The sequence below is a fragment of the Mesoplodon densirostris genome, chromosome 8 (genome assembly GCF_025265405.1).
Source record: "Mesoplodon densirostris isolate mMesDen1 chromosome 8, mMesDen1 primary haplotype, whole genome shotgun sequence".
In the NCBI taxonomy this organism is placed as follows: Eukaryota; Metazoa; Chordata; class Mammalia; order Artiodactyla; family Ziphiidae; genus Mesoplodon; species Mesoplodon densirostris.
This window is the reverse complement of record NC_082668.1, coordinates 96136260-96155928: the sequence shown is the minus strand read 5'-3', so window position 1 is coordinate 96155928 and position 19669 is coordinate 96136260. Positions and strand designations below refer to the sequence as shown.

Sequence of the window (19669 nt, the reverse complement as noted above, 5' to 3'; positions counted from 1 at the left end):
GGAAATAGCAGAGAGAAGGGAAAAGAATGTTGATTTGTATTTGTTTAAAGCAGAATTTCCACAGTAAAGTCAAAAACTGAAATGCTGCCTTTACATACTGACACGTGGAAGCTCTCATTTGAATTTAGAAAACAGGATTTTAAGTTTATATTTCTTTTAATCACCACTTGGGATTAATAATTGTAGTCCTATTTTACTATGTGCCAGATAGTATTTATACACTGAAGTCAGCAAAACCAGAGTTAAGAATCCAAAGTGTCCAATACGTATGATACAGCCAATTTCCTCTCAGAAAAGAAAAAAATTCATAAGCTATCATTAAATAAGAGTCACTAAACACCAATGATGTACTAAATGTTGAGTGAGTTAGATAAAGTTGAACTTGAAGGAAACTTTCTGTTTGAATATTTATTCATTAACTGAAAGACTAAGAGCTAATAAATTCTCTGGTCATTTTAGTTGTCATGTCTTTGATTCTGCCACTTCTGTAACAGTGATGATTCCCTAACACTACTGGTGATAACTGTTTAGTTTTTACTGGTGATAACGGGCCAGAAGAGCACAGAACACTCAACACAACATAACGACTCAAGACTTAGGTCCCAACAGTATTCCCATGATTACAGTTAAGGAAATCAATTGGCCAAGTTACTTAACCTTTTGTGCCTCAGTTTTCTCATCTCTAAAATGGAGCTGATAACAGCAGTAATCAATAGCAATACTGTGACTATTAAATGAGTTAATTCAAATAAAGTGCTTAAAACAATGTCCGACACATAGTAAACTGCATATATATCAGCTATTATTATTGTGTCTACATTTTCACCATGCTTGGACAATTATTTTTTACTAAGCCCTCTCATACATTCTTAGCAAGAAATGTAGTTTTTTTTTAATCTGGAGGCCTAGACTGCTAGAGGATATGTAACGAAGGCCTTAAAATGTTCACATCCCTTAATCCTTAATCTAACCATTCTAGGGAATAACCAGAGTTGTACACAAAGATCTTTACACAAGGCCATTTATCAGGTTATTTATAATGCCAAAAAATGACCTAACTGCCTATCTAGAATTAAGTATGGTATGTGCATAAAATGCAATATTCTGCATGTATTAAAAATTAAATTTAGGGGCTTCCCTGGTGGCGCAGTGGTTGAGAGCCCGCCTGCCGATGCAGGGGACACGGGTTCGTGCCCCGGTCTGGGAAGATCCCACATGCCGCCGAGCGGCTGGGCCCGTGAGCCATGGCCGCTGAGCCTGTGCATCCGGAGCCTGTGCTCTGCAACGGGAGAGGCCACAACAGTGAGAGGCCCGGGTACCGCAAAGAAAAAAAAAAAAAAATTAAATTTAGCTATGGAGATAGTAAAAAGATGAGTGGTTGCCAGGGGCTGGGGGGAGGGAGGGATGCATAGGCAGAGCACAGATGATTTTTAAGGCAGTGAAACTACTTTGTATGATACTATAATGGTGGATACATGTCATTATATATTTGTCAAAACCCATGGAATGTACACCACGGGCAAACCATAATGTAAATTATGGACTTTGGGTAATAATGATGTGGCAATGTAGGTTTGCCGATTGTGACAAATGTACTGCTCTGGTGTGGGGTATTGATAGGGGAGGCTGGGCTTGTTTGGGGGAAGTGGGCGTTTGGGAAATCTCTGTACTTTCTGCTCAGTTTTGCTGTGAACCTAAAATTGCTCTAAAAAAGAAATTCTATTTTAAAAATGAAGTTTAGGAGAATAATGAATGACACAAGAAATACTCATGATACACTGTTGAGTAAAAGAAAGCAATTTGTGGGCTTCCCTGGTGGCGCAGTGGTTGAGAGTCCGCCTGCCGATGCAGGGGATACGGGTTCGTGCCCCGGTCTGGGAGGATCCCACATGCCGCGGAGAGGCTGGGCCTGTGAGCCATGGCCGCTAGGCCTGTGCGTCCGGAGCCTGTGCTCCGCAATGGGGGAGGCCACAACAGTGAGAGGCCCGCGTACAGCAAAAAAAAAAAAAAAGAAAGCAATTTGTAAAGAATTAAAGGAACATATCCAAATATTACAATTCAGCTTCTAGAAGGAATATTACAGCTGATTTTAAAATATACTTTTGTGGACTTCCCTTGTGGCACAGTGGTTAAGAATCCACCTGCCAATGCAGGGGACATGGGTTCGAGCCCTGGTCCGGGAAGATCCCATGTGCTGCAGAGCAACTAAGCCCGTGCGCCACAACTACTGAGCCCGTGTGCCACAACCACTGAAGCCCACACACCTAGAACCCATGCTCCGCAACGAGAAGCCACCACAATGAGAAGCCCGTGCACCACAACAAAGAGTAGCCCCTGCTCACTGCAACTAGAGACCCAGGCACAGCAACAAAGACCCAATGCAGCCATATACAAATAAATAAATTTTAAAAATAAATAAATAAAATATACTTTTCTCAGTTTGCAAATTTTACTACAATGAACTTGTATCACTTTCAATACATAAGGAATTTTTAGGACTTTCCTTTAAAATATCATGCAGTTTTCAATTCAAAGTTATTGAAAAAAAGGCATGTACGGTTAAATAAGAAAGAAATAATCACAGAGATGAATTGATACTTCTAACATTTCCTTCAACCAAAAAAATCTCACCAAGTTCTTAAAATCCAATAGCTCTGAGATATTATGCATTCATTCATTCCACAAATATTTACTGAAATATGAACTAGGTCCTGGGAATAAAGCAGCACCTAAGCTAGACACTGAATATTGGGAGGCAAACAACAACAAACACCTAAGGAGGTGAGGGTGTGGAGAAAAAGGGAACCCTCCTGCACTGTTGGTAGGAATGTAAATTGATACAGCCACTATGGAGAACAGTATGGAGGTTCCTTAAAAAACTAAAAATAGGGCCTCCCTGGTGGCGCAGTGGTTAAGAGTCCGCCTGCCGATGCAGGGGATACGGGTTCGTGCCCCGGTCTGGGAGGATCCCATATGCCGCGGAGCGGCTGGGCCCGTGAGCCATGGCCGCTGGGCCTGCGCGTCCGGAGCCTGTGCTCCGCAACGGGAGAGGCCACAACAGTGAGAGGCCCACATACCGCAAAAAGAAAAAAAAAAAAAAAGAAAAAAAAAAAACTAAAAATAGAATGACCATATGACCCAGCAATCCACTACTGGGCATATACCCTGAGAAAACCATAATTCAAAAAGAGTCATGTACCACAATGTTCATTGCAGCACTATTGACAATAGCCAGGACATGGAAGCAACCTAAGTGTCCATCGACACACGAATGGATAAAGAAGATGTGGCACATATATACAATGGAATATTACTCAGCCATAAAAAGAAACTAAATTGGGCCTCCCTGGTGGCGCAGTGGTTGAGAGTCCGCCTGCCGATGCAGGGGATACGGGTTCGTGCCCCGGTCTGGGAGGATCCCATATGCCGCGGAGCAGCTGGGCCCGTGAGCCATGGCCTCTGGGCCTGCGCGTCCGGAGCCTGTGCTCCGCAACGGGAGAGGCCACAACAGTGAGAGGCCCACATACCGCAAAAAGAAAAAAAAAAAAAAAGATGTGTAACAAAAAGAAACTAAATTGAGTTATTTATAGTGAGGTGGATGGACCTAGAGTCTGTCATACAGAGTGAAGTAAGTCAGAAAGAGAAAAACAAATACCATATGCTAACATATATATATGGAATCTAAAAAAAAAAAAGGTTCTGAAGAACCTAGGGGCAGGACAGGAATAAAGACACAGACGTAGAGAATGGACTTGAGGACACGGGGAAGGGGAAGGGTAAGCTGGGGCGAAGTGAGAGAGTGGTATGGACATATATACACTACCAAATATAAAACAGATAGCTAGTGGGAAGTAGGCACATAGCACAGGGAGATCAGCTCAGTGCTTTGTGACCACCTAGAGGGCTGGGATAGGGAGGGTGGGAGGGAGATGCAAGAGGGAAGGGATATGGGGATATATGTATGCATATAGCTGATTCACTTTGTTATACAGCAGAAACTAACACAACAATGTAAAGCAATTATACTCCAATAAAGATGTTTAAAAAAAATCACCTAAGGAGGGAGTTTTTCTCAGGTTGGGATGCACCAGGTGTGATGGACGGACTTCAGTGGGGTGCTGGGGAAGCCCCTCTGCCATTCAAGCTGACACATGAAAGCTGAGGAGGAGCCCATCAGGCAAAGCTGGGGGAAAAGAGTTCTAAAGAAAGAAAAGAACAAGTGCCAAGGCCCTGAAGTGGGAATAATCCAGGTTTATTTAAAGAACAGCAAGGAGGCCAGTGTGGCCGATCATCAGTAAATGTTGGTCTTAACAGCTCTCCCTCTAAAACGCCTTGAGGTTACTAAACAATTATTATCTAAAATTGGTTAAGAGTCCAGGCTTTGGGGTCAGACAGGCTGGGTTCGATTCCAGCTTGTTCACTTATTATAGATGGAAGGATTGAGAACTGGTCACCTCCTCTCTGGACCATGGCCTCCATATCTGTAAAATGGAAGTAACAATATCTACTGCAAAAGCAGCTGCAAGGCTTTAAATGAGAGGATGATCATCACAAATGTTTAGGACAATGTAAGGCAAACAAACAAACAAAAATGCTAAACGAATGGTAGGTAGTCTTAAAAGTGCTCTGTGAGGAATTTAAAAACAAAACAAAACAAAAACCTTCTAGAAATTTCACTATGTTTGAATCACATCAGTATAAACAGACTACACCTTAACTGACCTGATGCTTTTTCAGTTATATGTCATGTCCCAGAAATTCTGCTACTACATGCTATTTTGTCAAGAAAAGCCAATGAATCCCCAGAAAAGTCTCTCTGGCCCAAAGGAAGATGAGGAGGGAATGTTTTTCATGGTCCTTTTTCAATCCTCACTCCCCTTAAATTTTCTATAGTCTTTGTGATAGCCCATTTCTCTTCCTAGAAATTCCTTCCTCTCTTGACTTGGGGACAAGACTCTCAGTCTTTTGCCTATTTATCTAACTGCTCCTTCTCTACCTCAGATTTCTCCTATTCTTCCTATCCCTTAAAAATGTCATCAGTTCCTACATTTTTACCCACGCCCCTCTTACCCACAAAACCTCCTCAGATAATTCCCAACCTCCAGAGATACTTGCGGCACGAAATCACATTTCTTGGCATTACACTTCGTGTTATACTAAATTATGTCTTATCTCCCCTATTGGGTAGGCAGGTTCTTAAAAGCATGATCAACAGCTTAATCGTCTTTCCTTCTCCCTTACGACCTAACAAAGTCTCTTGAACATAGTCATTGCTATAAGTAACTAAATGAGTAAGCATATAAAATACTTTTTTTTTTTTTGCAGTACGCGGGCCTCTCACTGTTGTGGCCTCTCCTGTTGCAGAGCACAGGCTCTGGACGCGCAGGCTCAGCGGCCATGGCTCACGGGCCCAGCGGCATGTGGGATCTTCCCAGACCGGGGCACGAACCCGTGTCCCCTGCATCCGCAGGTGGACCCTCAACCACTGCACCACCAGGGAAGCCCTAAAATACTTTTAACAGATTATTAACATTAAAACAGAGCCTTGCAAATTCTGTTGACAGGTTTCTTATCTCTCTCAAATTAGCTTCTGATTTGTAAGAAGGCATAAGAGACATTGACTATATTTACATTTTACATAATAAGTTCTCCAATTAATGAATATTAATATATCTAATTTTCAATTAACATGCTAAAAATAATAACAGCTAGCACTTACTATCTGCCCTTTCTAGGAAATATATATGCATTAACTCACTGTATCCTCCCAACAATGCTTTGAGTTAGCTATTAATTTTATATTTCCCTTTTTACATACGAGTTAACTAGGGCATAATGACTTACTCAAGGTCACACAGCTGCAGGAAGCAAAGTCAGGATTTGAACCCAGACAGCCTTGGCACCAGTCTGGTCTTGTAATCCTAAACCCTACCTGAACAGTCATTCACCATAAAAATCTAGTTTTACATAAGCATTTTTTAACTCACAACTTTTTATAGAAACTTGCTATTCATAAGTAATATATTTTCTCTGTAATATAAACAAATATATCTGTATTAATGACATCAAGGTTCTGGCTAAAAGTACACGTATACAATGTACTACTGCATATTTCATAATGTCAACTTTGCATTAAATATTTCAATATTTTAAGTTACTTTATCCTACTTCTGAATGCTTAACGGTATTGCCAGTCTAATGTGGCATCTTCTTGACTATCTTAAGAAATTTCTATTTCCACATAGATTTTTCTAGATTCTGTATCTATTTTTAAATTAAAAAAAACTAAGATTTTTCATAAATATGTAACAAAAATCACACTAATGCTACTTTGCATAGATGTCACATAGGACAACAATAATGTTACAATCTTGTTGAAAAATGACAATTTAATATATGATATCAGGTTTTTAAAGAGTATACTTAGCCTTAATTAATTTCCTACCACTAGAAAATAATCTTCACTATTACAAAGTCTGCTTAATTCTCAGTTGTTGTTATATTTAAAGCTTTTAGGTAAATAAACCCAAATATAGTGATGGAGAATTCTACTATTAAAATGCAAAGTGAACTTCTAATCAACAAAATTCTTAATATGTGATTAGCTACTGCTGGAAGGCCTGATTTCTCAACATTTAATGTTTTTTGTTTTTTTTTTTTGCAGTACGCGGGCCTCTCGCTGCTGTGGCCTCTCCCGTTGCGGAGCACAGGCTCCGGACGCGCAGGCTCAGCGGCCATGGCTCACGGGCCCAGCTGCTCCGCGGCATGTGGGATACTCCCGGACCGGGGCACGAACCCGTGTCCCCTGCATCGGCAGGCGGACTCTCAACCACTGCGCCACCAGGGAAGCCCCAACATTTAATGTTTTAAAGAAAAATTTTTTTGGTCTTTGCCTGACCAAAAGCAAAAAGTGCTCAAGAGTGCTCAAAAGTAAAATCCCTTTGTCTTAAAAGTAACCTGCCTGAACCAGACATATTTTTGCCCCTTTTAAGAGTGTAAAACCTAATGTACCTATGTTCCACTCCAACAGGCTCACTCTCCAGGTCCTTGAACTTGCTGTTCCCTCTGCCGGGAAAGGATCTGCTCCCAGACTTTTTTCACAACCTGCCCCTTCCCATCATTCAGGCTCAGCTCAAATGTCTTTACCTAGCAAGGCCTTGCCTGGTCAGTCCACCCAAAGAAGCCCACTGTAATGGGCTGAATCATGTTCCCCAAAAAGATATGTTGAAGTCCTAACCCCCAATACCTAAGACCGTGACCTTAAATGGAAATAGGGTTGTTGCAATGTAGTTAGTTAAGATGAGGTCATACTGGTGTAGGGGTGGCCCTTAATCCATTATGACTGGTGTCCTTATATAAAGGAGAGACAGAGACAGAGACACAGGAAAAAAGGCCATGTGAAGGAGGCTTAAAAGCTTTAAGTATAAACACAAGCGAAGGAATTCCTGGGGCTGCCAGAAGGTGGAAGAGGCAAGGAAGGATCCATCTTGATTTTGGACTTCTAGCCTCCAGCGCTGAGAGAATGTGTCTCTATTGTTTTAAGCCACCCAGTTCATGGTACTTTGTTATGGCAGCCCTAGGAAAGTAATACACCCACCAAAAACAACAACTGCTCTTGCCCCGTCGGTCACTTTTATTGTCCTTAGAGTTCTCAGTAGAATTTAAAAGAGCAATGTACTTTCACTGACTGTCCCCCTTCATTATCATGTCAGTTCCAGGAGAGCAGGGGCCTTTTCTGACTTCTAAGCACAAATATTTTGTCAAATAAATGAATGATCCTGTTAGAAACACGATAGGATTAGAGAATGTCAGAATGATAATTCATTGCCAATATTCAGAGAAACTATAAACCCTCCCATAATCTAATAACAAAGTCTAATACCAGATCTATCTAGCACTGAGAGAGACTTCATACCATCTTAACTATCATGTACTATCTGGAAAATGAACTTCTGAGCTAAAGGAAAACAGCTTCAGAAAAATGAGGGGTAAGAAGTATTCCTTACTTACTACTTCAAAGATGTGGCTGAAGAAGAATTATTTCAGTACTTTCTGTATGTCATCTTGTGAAAGGGCAGCATGCACAGGTGTCAGAAGGCTGACTGCTAATGGAAGGAGAAAGCAAAAAAAATCTTCCGGGGGAAAAAAAAGTCAGTTGAAAGTCAAAGGAGAAGAATTCTAGGGTTATTTGGTAAAGGAGCAATTCGTGCTGCCCCACAGCCAAAGTCCTCTATATTACAGGCGTGAACAAAAATGGACACTCTTAGTCTAGAGTTCCTAGCGTCACTTTAACGGGCTCTGTTGTTGCATTCTCTATGTGCAATTGTTTTTATCTGAAGCACATAAAACATTCTAGAGAGACTTCTATTTTTTTTAAAAGGTTTAAAATTAAGGGGAGGGGGATGTTCATGTTTAATGGAGGTGTCACTTTTGGGAAGCACTTCTTTTACTGATGATGTCAGAAAAATGAAGAGTCGCAGAGCAGGGAAGCATGCTCAGAGGGAAGCAACCAAATGTCCCAGAGAGTGGACATCTAAGGAGCTTGAAAGACAGAAAGGAATGGTAACGAGACCTGGTCCTAAAAAAAAGGAGCCCCCTTCTGCTTGGGAAAGCAAAATATACAAGGAGGCAACCAAAGAAGTCGCACAGTGGAACACGGGGAATGGAGAAGCCGCAGGGCTGCAGGGAATAGTGACTGCCAAGGGGTTTCAGGAAAAATGAGTTAAGAGGTGGCTGGCATGACGTAAGGGGAGAGAGAGCCCCGGGCGTGGAAAGGGAACTGAGGCTGCGAGGGGACAAAAAGCCGCTGGTGCAGTGGGGGAAGGGCAGCACCCTCGGAAGGAGCCAGAGGTGGACTGACCTTCGTGACTGATGCCTGCTTTCCCCCAGATTGGTCAGAAATTGGGATTTTCTACTTTGATTTCCCACATACAATCAACTAATTTTCAAAGAACCAGACTGCTGACCACTTAAAAAACAACAAAACTGGGCTTCCCTGGTGGCGCAGTGGTTGAGAGTCCGCCTGCCGATGCAGGGGACACGGGTTCGTGCCCCGGTCCGGGAAGATCCCACATGCCGCGGAGCGGCTGGGCCCGTGAGCCATGGCCGCTGGGCCTGCGCGTCCTGAGCCTGTGCTCCGCAGCGGGAGAGGCCACAACAGTGAGAGGCCCGCGTACCGCAAAAACAAACAAACAAACAAAACAAAACAAACGGGCCTCCCTGGTGGCGCAAGTGGTTGAGAGTCCGCCTGCCGATGCAGGGGATACGGGTTCGTGCCCCGGTCTGGGAGGATCCCATATGCCGCGGAGCGGCTGGGCCCGTGAGCCATGGCCGCTGAGCCTGCGCGTCCGGAGCCTGCGCGTCCGGAGCCTGTGCTCCGCAACGGGGGAGGCCACAACAGTGAGAGGCCCGCATACCGCAAAAAAAAAAAAAAAACAAAACAAAACAAACAAGCACCACAAGATAGACTATTTTCAAAGAAGGATATAGTGAAAAAAAAGAAGCTGAATGCCTGGCAAGAAGAAGCAGTTTAGCACAATACCATGTTCACATGTATTTAACATATGCTACTGAATCTCTTAAAGAAATATACATGTTCATTCAACAGATTCACTTGATCTGTTCCCTTCTTACATCTGAAAGATCATGCCACAACAGGTCAGATTAAACCTACCCCTAAAATTCCATTAGGAATTAAGACACATTAGATACACCGATTAAGGATCAAATGCATCCTGAAATTTCAACAGCCCTGGAAAGTTATGGAAAGGGTCTTCTAGATACTGGCACACACGACCCACAGAGCCTGCCAGTGCTTCCTCTTCTGTGATAAAGAGCTTCTCTGACCTCTCCCCATCCACCTCTATCATTCCTTGCTCTTCAAATCATCCCACTTTGACACCCAAAGCTTCTCATGGTATGCCACTATGAGGCTGCTGCTTATTCCTCCTAGTTTCTAAACAAATTTAAAAAGAACATAGCTACTCCTGTGGTTTATCCACAAGCACCCCAGGGACTGGGTTGCAGGCCATCCCTGGGCAGCCAAATACTGCTCTAGTGTTTCACTCCTCCTATGTTCTCTCTCTCAAGTATGAGTCAGAACAAGACCATTCTCAGATCCCTTGCTTCTGTGAGTGAGGCTGATGAACTCTGTCAGGGCACCACATATAGCTTGATGTCCCTGAAGAGGTAACTGACCAAATGGAACCTAAAAATCCTAAAGTAATGGAAGAATTATTTACTTTTTCATGTTTATGTAAGCACTTTGTTTCCGAGAAGTTTACTCATTTTGGCTTATGATGAATAGTTTGTGTCTTTATAAAAGCTAAATATGTAAAATGGGCACATTTTAGTATTACAAGTAGTGTGGGTATCCTGACAGTGCTTAAGTTTAGAGAATGGAGATCTTCGGAAATCAAAATCCAGGTCACCTTGTCGGTTTGTGCCTTTCACCTACTGACTGCCCATCGGACTTGCCTGAAGCTGGGATGCTGAGAAATCATCAGTGGAAAATCGGGCAAATGCCTTGTCAGGACACTTTGAAGAAATGGCTTTACTGGTAATTAACAGGGCTATTAGGCACCCACATGATATATTTCACTTTCTGTATCATTTTAAATTAAAATTAAAAATTTCATCAAGAAGAAAAAGAATATAGCTACTATAATATCAGAGCTTCCACAGAGAAAAGGAATACATTATTTACTTGATTCATTTATTAGGATACACACTTAATCCTAACTTCATGTCTAGAGGTTAAAAGAAAGAGACTGATGTAACATTTCCTCACTGTATAACTGGTGAGTGTCCTTCCTGATTAAAGTGACCAATTCCAAATGAAGGCCATGTCTATTAACTTTGCATAAATATATATTAATGATGACAATTAAACTTTTTATTTCTTTTTAGGAAAATTATTTTGCAGTACAATACCTCTGATTGTTACCAAGTTTTTCCTTTTCTTCAGTATAACTCATAACTATTCATATTATTGCTTTTAAAATTCATATCAGCACATAATTACTCTTCCCAAAGCTATGACCCACTAACCGTTCAGTTGTTTCCTCAGCTTTCTCCTTCTTACTATCCTGTAGCTTAGTTATTAGATATCCTTTTGTGGGCTCTAGGAGGGCAAAGGCATGATGAAACAATCACTCTATGAGTGTATGTGTTTAAGAGCAGAATATCATAAATGGTTTCAGAACTAATTAGAAAAATACTCCATGGAATGGATATTTTAAGGGATGAAGGGGATCATCTTAGCTATAAAACAAGGAGGGTGAAAGAGATAGTGATTCCCAGAACGGGCAGATTCCTAGGCACCATACCAAACCTCAGGGGCAGCAGAGGGCCTCAAGACCGTGGCCCATAAAATAACATTTCTCTCTATTTTAGCACTGTAAGCTGCCTCTATTGGAGTCGGGGTAGCAATTACTACCATCTCACTCTCTGTGCTCTCCCAGCCTCAGGCTTCTGCCACCACCTTCTTCGATGTCTGTTCTCCCTGAACTCTCATCTGTACCCTGGTCCTAATCAACTCCCTTGAGTCTCCTTTCCAGTAAAACCAGTTAGCTGGGGGCACAGTGGCAAAGGCAGGGCAACTGCAGAGAAGCAAGGTGCACCAACTCTGTCCCAAATGGCAACCGCTTCCAGTTTCCCTCCTCTTTGTTTTTTTTTTTGTTTTGTTTTTTTTGCGGTACACGGGCCTCTCACTGCCGTGGCCTCTCCCGTTGCGGAGCACAGGCTCCGGACGCGCAGGCTCAGCGGCCATGGCTCATGGGCCCAGCCGCTCCGTGGCATGTGGGATCTTCCCGGACCAGGGCACGAACCCGTGTCCCCTGCATCGGCAGGCGGACTCTCAACCACTGCGCCACCAGGGAAGCCCCAGTTTCCCTCCTCTTTGAACTTTAGCCTGTCAGGGTAGTAGTGAGGGTGAGTCTTTATGGCAACTTCTACATTCTTATATCAACACAGAATGGGACCGAAAGTTGCAAAGGAATGCTACTGGTTATAGCTACTCAACATTCTTGATCAATACAAGTGATCCTCAAGAAATTTTAAAATTATATTGGTTTGAATACATAATATGTTCAGATATTTTAGAATTCAAATAGTAGTAAAAGGTGTACTAGATTAGTGTGCTAAATAAGTGTCCTTCCCATTCTCACCCCAAAAACCCAGCTCTCTTCCCCAGAGCCAGTCACTGTTACCAGTTTATTGGGTCACCTTCAAGAGACAGTCTCCACAGTCACAACCATAAACATATTTATAAACTCATATTTAACATCAATGGCCACCTACTTCTCTGCACTTGATCTGTTCCCTTCTTACATCTGAAAGATCATGCCACAAGAGCAAATATAGAATGATCTCATTCTTTTTAACAGCTACCTAGTTTTGTTTCTGCTCCTTATTTAACCAATCCCATATTGATGGATCTTTAGTTCTCTCTAAATCTTTGTCATTACAGACAATGCCACGGTGGATGTCTTGACGCAAACTCATTTTGCGATGTACAAATATATCTGTGGCAAAATTTCTTAGATTTCCTGGCATGAAAAGGCAGGTGGATTTTTAATTTTGGCAATATTGCCAAATTGCTATCCGTAGATGCTGTGTCCTTCTGTACCCTTACCAACAATGTATGAGCCTGTCAGTTTCCCCAAAGCCTCGCCACCCCAAGGAATTAACAAACGTTAAGATCTTTGCCAATTTAACAGGTTAAATAGTTTAAAACTGCAATTCTCTTATGAGTTGAGCATAATTTCATATTTGTAAGTGCCACTAGTAATTCCTTTTCTGTGAACTGTTTGTTCATTTCCTCTGCCCCTTTTTCTATTAGATTAACAGTCATTTTTTTCTCATTGATACATAGGAGTTCTTTGGATATTAAGAAGTTACCAGTAGTCCACAACATGTTATAGTTTCTTCCTGGTGTGATGATGTTTATCTCCTGCCTGTTACACATACTATCTTTTCTTAAATGAAGTTTAATCTATCAGTCTTTTATCTTATGCCTTCTGTATTCTTTAAGATGTTTAAAAAGGTTTTTTTAAGTGTGGAAATAGACATCTCCTATAATATCTGATCTCCATAAGCCTTTAGATTCACACTTTTATTTCCTCTGTTGGCCCTTTTTGAAATAAAACTGGAAGACAAGCTGGGATATAATATCCATCTACTTCCTTCCCTGACCTTCCTGTTCCATCATTCTGAGTTCCTGTGGAATTTGATCTCTTCCTTTCCCTTGCTATCTTCCTGAAGTTTCACATGGATCCTACATTCGCTTGGCCTACCTTGGAGATCACACTCTTTTTATAGTTCTTGCTTCAACTGGAGGTTTATTGAGATCAAAAAGAATTTCATTGATGTCTTTTCATAATCAACATGCCATTCAAATTGTGCTACTTTTTCTATTCTAGGGAAATTATACAACAAAAACTGTTCAGATTGTTGCCTGATGGGGTGCGAATATGCAAAAGCTTGTCTAGCTGCTACAGTCAAACAGAAAGCAAAAATGTTATCTTAATTTAAAATAGAATCAGACTTTCCACTTTATCTACAGAAATGACATGTAACAAAAATTTTTTTTAATTGTAAGGTTCTTTTAGATACTTTATTCTTTAAACTTTAGTAGTTGATCACAGTATGTTACTTGTAGCAACAATGTATTATGTATAAAAAACATTAAGGTAACTTCTTCAAATTTACGGTAAAACTTAAGTACTGGTTTAGGAGCTGTGAAATAAAGCTACTGCTGGAAATTGAGGCCAGGTTTATTTTAGATTAGACTTTTGAAAAAAAGATTCTGAAAATATACTGCTGTGTTCTCCCTTCTACTTCCACACTCTTTTCAAAAGGTGGATAGGTCTGTCTCAAGAGCTACAGTGAGAAGTGCCTCAATAAGATGCAAGATAAAAAAAAAAAGTTGATGTTCTATTTCTGACTCAATTCCCTCTACACTTTGATTTTGTCTCATATTAGCTTATGGAAAGAGAATGACAAAGGAAAAGAAGCACAGGATAATTTAATTTTCTCTATCCTTTCCCGTCCATTGAGTTAAAAGACAAAGCTATGGGTATCAAAATAGCAAATATGAAAATTTTTTAAATAATCATATTTGTAGTGTTTATTCTCTCATCATACCCTCAAAAACAAAGCCTTTTCTCTAAAAATCTAAGAAAAATTTAAAACATATGCTTGATTTCACTTCCTACACCAACCACTCAAAGAGAATGACAGAAGAGAAGCTTAAAATCCACTGCAGAGGTTGCTATTGGTTCATCTTCTTATTCACCTACTCATAATTTAGGAAAGAGCTTTATTTCCTGTTACCACCAGAAGAAGTAAATTATTTGACACATTATCTGCTAATGGTGCTAGCACCTCAATGGGCAAGTCTCTGGGCCTCAGTTTTTCCACCTAGGAAATGGGAGAGGTTGGAATTGGAATAAAATATTTTTTTAAGTCCTTTCACCTCTAACACCTCATGAATCTAATATAAAGGTCATTCAAGCATCAGCACATCAAGCAAATGTAAGTATCTCCAGTGTCTGGGTACTTTCTTCATATATTTTACAAATTGACATCTAGCTTTTCTTGAACAGAAAAACATAATCCATCATCTCTAAGGAGAAGATAACTTCTGTGTATTAATCATGAATTCTTTGTACTCAGTCTCATAACACCGGTGAAACATATTAAATGATACTCTGGCAATATTTTACTTAAATGTTTTTTACCTATTTAAACTTATTGTTATGTACTTAAGCTTATTTATTTATTTACTTACTTACTTACTTAAGCTTATTTTAAGAGTAAAGTTACATACTTAATGCTCCCTCTAACCCAGTTATCCCTTAGGAAGTCCTGGCTATCAGACTACTTGGAGTGACCTCCTTTCAAGCTCTGCCTTTTGTCAGCTTACTATATAGATTTGCTGAGACACTGGCCCCAGCAGTGGAATTCCCTCACACAGGGTAGTTTTTACTTTCAAGTAACCTGCCAAACCACTGTAAGAAAGAGTCCTTGGACGTTTCTGCTTCCCATAATTCACCACTCTATTAACATAATCCTTTTACAGATATTTAACATTTGCATTATGATGTATTTTAATATAAAAACTACATTCATTACATACACAAAGTAAGTGAATACAAACTTTCAAGAAAATGGGTTCATATACCCACCAGGAACTTCGTCTTGAGACCATCATGACTCAATATACTCAGTTCCCTGTAATACCCAAGTTGGATCTCCTAATAACCATTCATCTTTGTCTATTTTCTATTTTTCCCTTTAAAAATCAATTTGACACTAAGTCATGGTCCATTCCCAACAAATCTGAATTCACCCATCCAGATATCTCTTCCCTGACCTCTGTCTTTCTCCTATTTGAAACATGACAAAAAGATTTACCATGAGTAAGTCCTTTTAAAGCTTCTGCTTTTAAAAAGCTAATAAAATAAAACTATATTTAAGCACGCCCAACTCAAGGAGGTCTAAACATAAATCTGGAAAAAGTTTAGGGAACAAAAGAAAAAATAGATACTTCATGCAAATTCTAAAACCAAAGCCAGATCCACCCCCCACACGCGTACACATATTCAACAGTGATTTGTTTTTGGTAGAGTCTGTTTTGGGTAGATCCTTGAGGGCAGACATGTTTATGACCCAGCACCTAATATGGTGTTTGACACATACTAGGTGTTCAATGAACGCTGGCTGAATGAAGAAGAATGACACTCAATGTGCCTGTGTCACCGCCACATGAGACCCACAGAAGTGACCAGCCAGGGGGTGGGTGATCGAATGGATGGACGTAGAACTGCCTCCAAAGTTCATGGAAACTCAGAACCACACTAGAAAGGCAGACTACTAAGTTTAGTAACTGAGATGGACATCATGTCAGTTACCCCTAAAATTAATTTTAGTTCATTTTCTTGATCAAAACTACTAAGTTCACTCTGGATTTCAAATCATATAAACACACATCTATTCACGGGATGTAAGGAATGTATAGCTGAAGGAAGGGATGTGGATAATCATCCTTGAATAACAGAGGCTTTATTATTATTATTATTATTATTAATAAAGAGAGTCCTTTACTTTCTTATGAGCTTTTTTGATAACTTCTGACTTTATTGGTAAGCAACAAGCTTTTTTCCTGAGGAGGTCTTTTTTTTTTTGTATTAAAGATGCTGCCACGTTGTCATTCAACTGCTTTTGGAATTACCAGCAACGTGTTCTCCAAATCACTATGCCAAGGGAAGGCAATCTGACACACACCACACACACACACACACACACACACATACACACACTTATGTTTGTTTGTATTTGATTATTCGTGTTTGCTTGTTTCCCTGGCTTGTGTAAATTAGTACAATTTTAGAAAATAATTTGGCAATATCTATCAGTTGCATATTCACACATCCTACACAATCAACAATTCTATACCAAGAGAAACACTTGCCCATGTGCCCCAGGAAACATGAATGATCAAAGCATCACTCTTTGCAATCTTTTTAAAAATGAAAAGAAAAAAAAAGGCCATTGGTAAGAGAGCAGGGAAACGTATTGTGTTACAGACAAATGATGGAATATTGTACAGCAGTGGAAGTCAGTGAACTACAGCTGCATACAACACGGATGAATCTTAGTGACATAACGTTGAGTGGGAAAAAAAAAGTCTCAGACATCAACAGATGTTGATTTTTTTCAAAATTAAAAACAAACTTTAAAAACGTATTAGAATTATTACTTAACTTTTGAAGTAAAAAAAAAAAAAAAGTCCCTATTTTGAGAATTCATGCCTTATCCTTCCAAACAAGACAACAAACTCTTGAGGACAGAGGGGCATCTTTTCATTCTTATTTGTATCTCCCACATGCCTAGACCAATGTCCTAAACAGACAGGTGCTCAATAAGTAAGTATCCACTGAATGATTACTGCATGTTGCTTAACCAAGGCATTTTAATAAAAATTATACCTTCTCCCTAGTCCAATGGTTTTATGAATAAAGTCACATAAAACTTTTATCTAGGACTTCCCTGGTGGAGCAGTGGTTAGGAATCCGCCTGCCAATGCAGGGGACACGGGTTGGATCCCTGGTCCAGGAGGATCCCACATGCCGCGAAGCAACTAAGCCCGTGCACCACAACTACTGAGCCTGCGCTCTAGAGCCCGCAAGCCACAACTACTGAGCCCACGTGCCACAACTACTGAAGCCCGCGCACCGCAATGAGAAGCCCGCACACCGCAATGAAGAGTAGCCCCCGCTCGCTGCAACCAGAGAAAGCCCGCGCGCAGCAACGAAGACCCAACGCAGCCAAAAATAAATTAATTTTTAAAAAAATTTTATCTACTTAGGTATTAACCTAATTCTACTTCTTCAGTGATGCTACAGATCTCCAAAAACAAATATTTCTTCTTGAAAGGACTTTACCTTTTTTCTTGGAATAAAGTTAACTAACGTAAAGTTAAAGCCATCTAAGGACAAGAAAACTTATATTAAGTGATCCTGTAAAAGTCTAACAGAATCACATTATATTATAACCAAGAGACATCTGATAAACCATCATAATTTGAAACTGAGATATCCCAAAAGGAATCCATCCGCTGAATGTAAAATGGAGTTATCAACATGAAAACTGAAAATATGAGCAAACCCTGGATTTTTAGGCTTTCTAAAAGCAAAGATTTTAATTTCAAAATATTGTGTTTCTACTTGGAGAAAAAAGATTAGTTTTAGGGGGAAACACACAAAATCCAGGGGTAAAATAATAAAATAGGAATAATATTTCACCAATCAGGGCTTTCCTTATAACCCAAGGAGGGCTATGCATATTCTCTGTAGGTGATTATGGCCCGGTTACACTGCAGCTTCCCTTCGACCTTGGGAACCCTGCTCACTCTGAGTTACTGTGAGGTCTTCTGTTTCATTTATTATTAGTCTTTGTATCTGCAATGCTGTAGCATTGGATAGGAATATCAACATTGTGAGCTCGCAGTATCTAAAACTGTAGAAATGCTTCCAAAAAACAAAAAGGGGATGAGGGAGGGAGAAAAAATACAACCAAGAGGAAAACAAAGTTAATGATATTGAGCAGGAATATTAAAAATTTTTACCTCTGGAGAAAGACCACATATACTAATCAGCTCTATGATATACAACTATCCATTGGCATGCAATTTTCAAATTTAAGAAAAGATAGTCAAGAAAAATTATTTTGTTATTTGCGGAAAGAAAGCACAGTTTGCTAAAACTAATCCAGCGATTTAAAAATGGAAATTCTTATAGAGAAAAAGCCTATAGGACTTTGCATCCAGGAGGAAGAAATAATCTGGCAACCCAGGGGGTTCACTTAGTTTCGTGTCAATTGCTTCACGTCCCTTATGTAATGCTTTCCCCAGCTTTAGGTCCCTGTTTAAGCTACCTTCAGGTATATAACTGATTGCCACAACATCAGTATCTGGTCATAACTTTCAAAAACAGCTTTAAAGGTGTCATGCAGATGTGTCTGTATACAGCAGAGGCTTTTTTTTTTTAATGTGCTGGTGTCATTACTTCTTCCCGGCTTCCTGCCTAGGTCTCCCATCCCCTCCTCGCCCAGCATCCCCGGCCCCACGTTTTGCAGGCAGCTCCCGCTGGATGCAGGGGAAGCACGTCTTGACTGCAATGAAAACCCTGTCCCGGTCTGAACCAGAGAAGGCAGGCTCGGCCCTGGCCGGGGGTGTGGACGAAGGCTGCAGGAAAGGCTGCAGGGGCGCCAGCAGCTTGTGGGCAGGGGTGCCCCGAGAAGGCAGTCCGCAGTGCACGCGCACAATAAAACCCAATGCACAACTTCCCCAGCCGCTCCTCTCCGCTCCCCAGCTTCCTTGAAAGGTGCGGCGTAGGCGTTAGCTGGAGCGGGCGCGGGCGCGCCGGTCGGGTTCTCCGCAGACAATTATATCAGTCCCTGTCCCTGTCCCTGCCCCAGCTTCCATCCCAGCAGCCGGGGCGCGGGGCTGCGCAGGGGGGATGCAGGAACTAGAGCCGGGCGGCCGGAATTCCCCACTACGAGGGGGAGGGGAGGGCGGCGAGCGCGGACCGGAACCCAGACGCCCCCTCCCACCTCGGCCGCGGGGAGGGACTGGCACCGCCGCCCCGGGCTCTCTGGCCAGGGGAACCCCCAGAGGGCTCGATGCCTCAGAGGCCCAAGCCGGGCTGCCCGGCCGTGCGTCCCTCAGGGTCCTCGGCCCTCCGGCCGCGCACAATGCCCCCGGGCCGGGGTGCGGGCACCGTCGTGCCGCTCCAGAGGTTCCCTCCGCAGCTAGGACACCTACCTGGAAGACGAGCAGCGGCGCCGCCGACCTTGAGGCGGCAGCGGCGGGAGGCTGCAGACGGCCCCGGCGGTCGAGAGGGCGCGAGGGCCGGCCGGGGAGAGGAGGCGCGGACGCCGCCTGCGTAGATCCGCGGTCTCCGGCGCCGACAGCTGCGGTGACGGCGGTGCTGCGCCTCCAGTGGTCCGCGGCGCCGCAGCCCCTCCTCTCCCATGGGCGGGGCGCGCTGGCGGGGCGGCGCTCCGGGCTCCCCGCCCCCGGCTGCCGCTGGCTGGCTGGCTGGCTGGGCTGGAGTAGAACCGCGGTGGTCGGAGCTCTAGCTGCGCGCGGGACCTGCTGGACACC

At 42.1% G+C, this 19669-nt stretch overlaps 1 protein-coding gene across 14 annotated transcripts in view; it reads right to left on the bottom strand.

Annotated features, from left to right (window-relative positions):
• Positions 1-19464, bottom strand: part of OSBPL6 (oxysterol binding protein like 6) — a 215300-nt gene extending 195836 nt beyond the window's left edge. For all 14 annotated transcript variants that reach the window (XM_060105973.1, XM_060105975.1, XM_060105971.1 and 11 more), the window contains exon 1: positions 19328-19464. The gene's annotated coding sequence lies outside the window, so the exon portion shown is untranslated. The remainder of the gene's footprint in view (positions 1-19327) is intronic.
• Positions 19465-19669: the final 205 nt, after the last annotated feature.